The sequence below is a fragment of the Lathamus discolor genome, chromosome 5 (assembly GCF_037157495.1).
Source record: "Lathamus discolor isolate bLatDis1 chromosome 5, bLatDis1.hap1, whole genome shotgun sequence".
NCBI lineage: Eukaryota > Metazoa > Chordata > Aves > Psittaciformes > Psittacidae > Lathamus > Lathamus discolor.
This window is the reverse complement of record NC_088888.1, coordinates 68,314,401-68,320,613: the sequence shown is the minus strand read 5'-3', so window position 1 is coordinate 68,320,613 and position 6,213 is coordinate 68,314,401. Positions and strand designations below refer to the sequence as shown.

Sequence of the window (6,213 nt, the reverse complement as noted above, 5' to 3'; positions counted from 1 at the left end):
ATTCATTGCCAGAGAGTGTTCTGGTTCTCACCCCCTCAGCAATTGCATACATTTAAGGAAGAAAGGTCTCTACTAGCACTATCACTAGTTCTGGTTCTGTGAGTCCCTAAGTAAGTAAAAGTGGAAAGAAGGAGAAATCATTGTAAGAATTATTCCATGTTTCCTAGTTTTCTTTTTCTTTCCCTTAAATTTTGACTTTTGCACTTTTTGGATACAGGTTATTTTCCATTCTACTTTATGATCATTCTTATGATCTCTATAACATGCATAGTCAGAGAATATAGAAAGTGATGTCAGTGAGCTACTGTGCTGTTACTGGAGATTAAGATAACAAAGGTTAAGAAACAAATAATGCAGCCTTCATATATGAATGAAGTAATGAGAAACCTTTAGATACTGTAGAAGAAAAGAGAAATTTAAAATAACAGTTAAAGGCAATGTAAATAACAAATTATATGCGCCAAGGAAGAATATGAAGTTATCATTGGAGATCCTCAGGTAATATATTAAACAGTGTCTGGACAAGTTTTCTGGTGCTAGCACTGGAGTGTATGACTTATTGAAATGGAGAGATGTGGATTATGGTATTTCTAATTACAGAAGAGTGTATCCAACTTGTCAGTTTCTTGCCTTACTTCTCTCAGAAGAAACTGTTCAGCTAGGGTTAAAATGTGAAGAAGTTTCTAGGAAACTTGGAGATAAAAGTAATTTTACTTTATATATTAAAGAAAAAAAAGAGTTATTTCTTTCCTTCTGGTCAATGCTATTACTGATTTAGAGACTGGAAAACTACTATTTTAAGATCACAGAAACTGAAGAGCATGGTTTCATGCTATAATCAAACTCTACTGATGAGAAACATTACTGTGTCACAAGAAAAGAGCTATTGGCCATTGTTAGATCAATAGATCACTTGCATCATTACCTCTATGGGAGAAGGCTATTCAAATAATCCTACAGCTGCCCACTGGCTGTTGAGAGTCCAAAGCCCAGAAAGACAATTGACTCACTAGCTCCACAAAATAAGGCAGTATGATTTTATCTCTCAGTATCTTCATGGAAAAAGTAATGAAGTTGTTGATGCTTTACGAAGGACACTGCGTTTGTGTATTTCGTTCATTACATGTGGGAAGTTAAAGAGTTTTCATACATATGCCAAGATACTTCATGTGCCAGTTTTCTAGAAATATTTCATTCAGATCAAATAAAAAGGACTACAAGTATAGCTGTCTATGAAGCTAATGGCGCAACTATGAAATGATTCATAATAATTCATATAATAAACCTCAAGAAGCTCTGCTCAAGGATCTTGTGTTATCTGTCTGATTTAGCCATTCTTGAAATGGGTCTCCCGTGAGCTTGCTTGTTTGACTGGATGCTAATTCCAAAAAGCAGACAAATGCTGGCAATGACCAGGCAAAACTTAGAATGGTTTGAGTTGGTGGGATCCAGTCCCACCCTGCCTGCCACAGGCAGGGACACATTCAACTAGACCAGATTGCTCAAAGCCCCATCCAATCTGGCACTGAACACTTCAAGGGATGGGGCATCCACAACTTCTCTGGGCAACCTGTGCCAGTGTTTCACCACTGTTTTTCTAACATCTAATCTAAACCTACCATCTTTCAGCTTAAAGCCATTCCCCCTTGTCCTGTCACTACATGCCCTTGTAAAAAGTTCCCCTCCAGCTTTCAAGAGAGAAATTGCAGTTATGTTAAAACATTAATTTAATAAGACCATAGATTGAAGTGAGTACCATACCTGAATGACAGACAGTGGTTCTCAGGAATCTACAGATAGCTATGCACAGTTGTTTTTTTAGGATGATGATAACTGCTGAAAAATTATTTTTTTTTTTATTATTATTGTTATTATTTGAAAAGAATGCTGGTAAATCCTGTTTAATAATAATAAAAAAAGCAGTTTCTAGCAGTACTAATATAAAATTCCTCCATGTACTTTGAAAAGCATGTGGTCATGATAAGATGATATGATTCCATATGAAGTGATAGATTAAAAAAAAAAACCCCACAGAAAATTTTAAAAAATTCCAAGTGCTGTTTTTACTTACGAAAGTAGTAGAAACATGTTGTAAGTAATATGTGTTTGGCAACCTTGTCCCTTCCCCCTGTTAGTGGCACAATATATACTTTTGTGTCCAGTCAAAAGGACAAACAAATTTTTTTGCCTATGTATAAAACCAGTTTTCATAAAATGAAATCTGTGCAATGACTGTGTAGTCTTTGTTTTTGAGTTAGCATTCTGAAGGATCATTATAATAACTTTTTTTTCAGTGTTCGCACAAATAATCTTTAATACTAGCTGTAGAACAGAAATGGAAATTTGTCATTATCAGGAAACCACAAAATACACTGCCTCTGAATATGAGGGAAATCTAAACTGTGGTCTTCATTTTTAATAATTCCAAATGTTCAGAAATGTTCTTGCAGAGTTCTTCTTAGTCTCTGAAGGAATATTTGGAAGGTACTTCAGGTCAAGTATTATGGTAAAGTATTAACTTATTATCTATTGCTAAAGGACTTCTGATGGGAATGTAGTTGCTGTCTGTCCTGGGTTCAGCAGTGGCAGTTATTTTTCTCCTTCTTGGTAGCTAGTGCAGTGCTGTGTTTTGATTTTTTGGCCTGGGAACAGTGCTGATAACGCTAATGTTTTTAGTTGCTGCTCAAATGTTTGGTCTGGCCAAAGACTTTGTGAGTCTCATGCTCTGCCAGGGAGGAGGGAAAGCTGTGAGGAAGCAGAGACAGGACACCTGACCCAAACTGACCAAAGAGGTATTCCATACCGCAGCACATCATGCCCAGGATGTAACTGGGAGTTACCCTGGAAGGGCTGGAGGACTGCAGGGTTGGAGGAGGTATCAGTCAGTGCTCGGCTGGGGGAAGTGGGGCGAGTTACTGGTCAGCTGGTGTTGAGGTGTTGTATTCTTTCCTCTTGTTATTTCCTTTATCATTATTATTATTGGTGGTAGCAGTAGTGATTTGTGTTATACCTTAGTTACTAAACTGTTCTTATCTCAACCCGTGGGAGTTGCATTCTTTTTGATTCTCCTCTCTGTCCCTCTGGGTGTAGGGGGAGGGCAAGATGCAGGGGGAGTGAGTGGATGGGCTGTGTGGTTTATGGCTGACTTTGTTTAAACCATGACACTGTCAAAGAATGATGTCCTAAAAGGTATAGGCAGGTGGAATCAGGCATTCTTTTGTACATAGATAAAGCTTTCTAAGAATAGTTATTCCAGAGTTGTGTAAGAACATCGCATGTGAGGTCCAAATGTGTTCAGCACTGGTTTAAACCTGACAGACTAGTTTGTATACCTAATCCATACCAGTAGTCTTTCAGCAAATTTAATATTGAGACAGCCCTCGGTTAAAAAGTTCTAGCAAAACAAAAAAATGTATAATCTGGTGATGGAGTTCTGCATCATTTGAGATGTGAGGAGCTGTTAAAATGCAGAAATCAGTGGCTAAAAACCTGTCCATTAACCCTTTAGATATGGTTTTGCCATGAAACATATATGGAAAAGTAGTATCATATAATCTAATAATTTCTTATTAGGAGTTTGTCAGTTTATTTTAAAATAATGTAAAGAGATGAAAATGGTTTTGTTTCTTAGGGAGCCTATTTGTAATTGAATAATATTAATAGGATTCTTTATATCTAGTAGAAAGATGATTGGTAAGAAAAATGTAGCTACAGATAACCTGGAATGCTGTTTCTAGATTAAATAGCTTTCTTTTTCCTTTTCTCTCTCTTTTTCTTCCCCCTCCCCCCCCCACCCTGAAGTGATCATAAGCTGTTTTGGTTCTATTTCCACCCACTTTTTCTTTCTCTTTGCTGCTTCTTTCCAATTAATCATCTATAACACAATGAAAGGTTACACTTAACAATGTTTTAAAAAATAACTCCATGCATTTACAATATATTTCAGAAAAATGGAATAACACTCTATTTTTCCCTGACACTTTTGTTATCACTTTGTTAGACTTTGATTATTTAAAAACCTGTAGGACTGTATTTAAATTCCTCATCCTAAAAGTAAAAATGAAAACTTTAAATAGAAATTTGTCATTTTTGAATGCATTTTAAGTGTATTTTGTATTTAGACAAATAGGCTTGTTTTTTTTTGGTCTTTTTCTTTTTTTAATATGGAATCAAATTGAGTTTTTCTGTAAATCAAGTCAATGTTTTTTCACAAACACTTTATGTATAAAACATCAAAGACCTTGAATCAGTGAAAAAATGTGTGTTATAACCAGTATCACCTAATTTTTGTACAGCATTACCATGCTTCAAGCTATGCATGTTGCTAACATGTTGTTCATGAATACTTCCTCCCTACTGAATTCTATATCAGTGCATCTCACAGATGAAAGTATGGGGAGCTGAACTAACATAGCATCTATTTGTGTTGAAATAAGAGGAAGTTGTGAATCTAAAGTGGAAGAAGTATTTCCATCATTGAGTAGAGGTAAGAAGAAGGGAACCACGTTCTGACTTCATGCAGGGATTTGGTACAAGAGCCACTCCACCCAACCACCCTAGTGAGACTACTAAGTATTCTGTTGTGTGTGTGGTTTATTAATTTATTTTTTGTTTTTAATTAGTTAAGGCAGAGATGATGTTACCTCAGTGTAACTGAGAGCATTATCCAAAGGTGTTTTGACATAACAGATCCTGATGGCATAATCCAAAAATGTGCTTCTCACACCTAATGATTGTCCTTGAACATGCACTTGTGGGTGTAGTTTTGCATTTAACATTACTTCTTCCTTGTTTTATCAATGATATGGTATTTGGGTGAAGAAAATTGTACACAGGATAGTAGTTTATTTTACTACTGCATTGTTATGAAAACTTTTATTCTGTCAGATTTGGCATGTTGAACCTCTGACTGCTAGGAGATCAGTTTACCCCCATTTTCATATGTTCTGTTGCTGAAATAACCTCAAAGGCAGGCAGTCTTCTCACAGGGGACTTTATAACTGGATGAAGAGCAGTAAACGGGAAAGCTTATGTCTATTAAAGAATGTAAGTGTTGAAGGACTGGTTGCTCACCTTATATTGAAGAGTCAGGCAATGTTAATGACAAGTTGGAATATGGGTATAGTGGGCAATCTGAAGTTTCAGTATAATTCCTGTTTACGCTATTCTATTTCAGTGATAATTCAAAGTATATAAATTTTTAAAGAAAAAATAAACAGCCAGTATATTTTATCTCAGATTATTTTGTAACTAATCAAACAACAAGTGTATTAAGAATTTGTATGTACATTGCACATATTTGTGGATACGTATTTTACATAAAGTTTAAAATGCAGAGATTAAAACTCACTCACTAAAGTGATAAAATTTATATCCAGTGTATACTTGATCAATAATCTTGACTCAGAATTTGACCAAGAACATTTTAGTAATCTTATAAAGGGGCTTTGAGTTATTCTCCTCTCATACAGTGTAATTCTCTCATGGAATCCTAAATTTGGACTAGATTTACCCTACTTAAATCAAGACTCACTAAAGGCCACACCATAGGCCAGTGAATATTTTTCATGGTTCTGGAGGTTTCAATAGGAATGTTTTGTATCTGATCAAGTAGCAAGAAAGGTTACATAGTGTGACCTGATTTTTTTAAGGGGATTGAGCTCTTGTTATTCTTAGGAATCCATGGGAAGTGGCAGTGGCTCTTAAGTGCATATATGAGGCTCTGCAACAACAAATTTAAAGAGGAAGAATTCACATTTCTTAAATATGGTGTAATTCATATTTCTGCTTCCTGCTAATGTGACCAGATATGTTGAATTAAAAAAATGCCTTCTAATCAAAAGCTTTCTCTGGTCTCCATGATAGCTGGAGAATTTCACAGGGTTTTGAAAATCACTTTTGCTGTTAAACCTTGCGCAGGTGGTCTAGCCTATGTAAAAAAAACCCAGCTTATCCAGTTCAAAATTATTTATTTAACTTATTGGGCAAAGATGTTTGATGATTTTTGTATGATCTATTCCTTGTTATTAACCTTTAATACAAATGGCCTCTTTCCACACCTTAGTCCTGCAGTCATGTTTATACGTAAACCTTCCCTGAGAATGTATGTGCAGAATAGATTCATGGTTTTCCTAAAACAATTATGGCTTCATAACAGAATGATATAATGATTCTTAAGGCAAATAGAATCTGAAAATCATATATTTGATTTTT

At 35.4% G+C, this 6,213-nt stretch overlaps 1 protein-coding gene across 3 annotated transcripts in view; it reads left to right on the top strand.

Moving 5' to 3' along the window:
- Positions 1 to 6,213, top strand: part of GRIK2 (glutamate ionotropic receptor kainate type subunit 2) — a 405,316-nt gene that overhangs the window by 20,844 nt on the left and 378,259 nt on the right. The window lies entirely within an intron of this gene.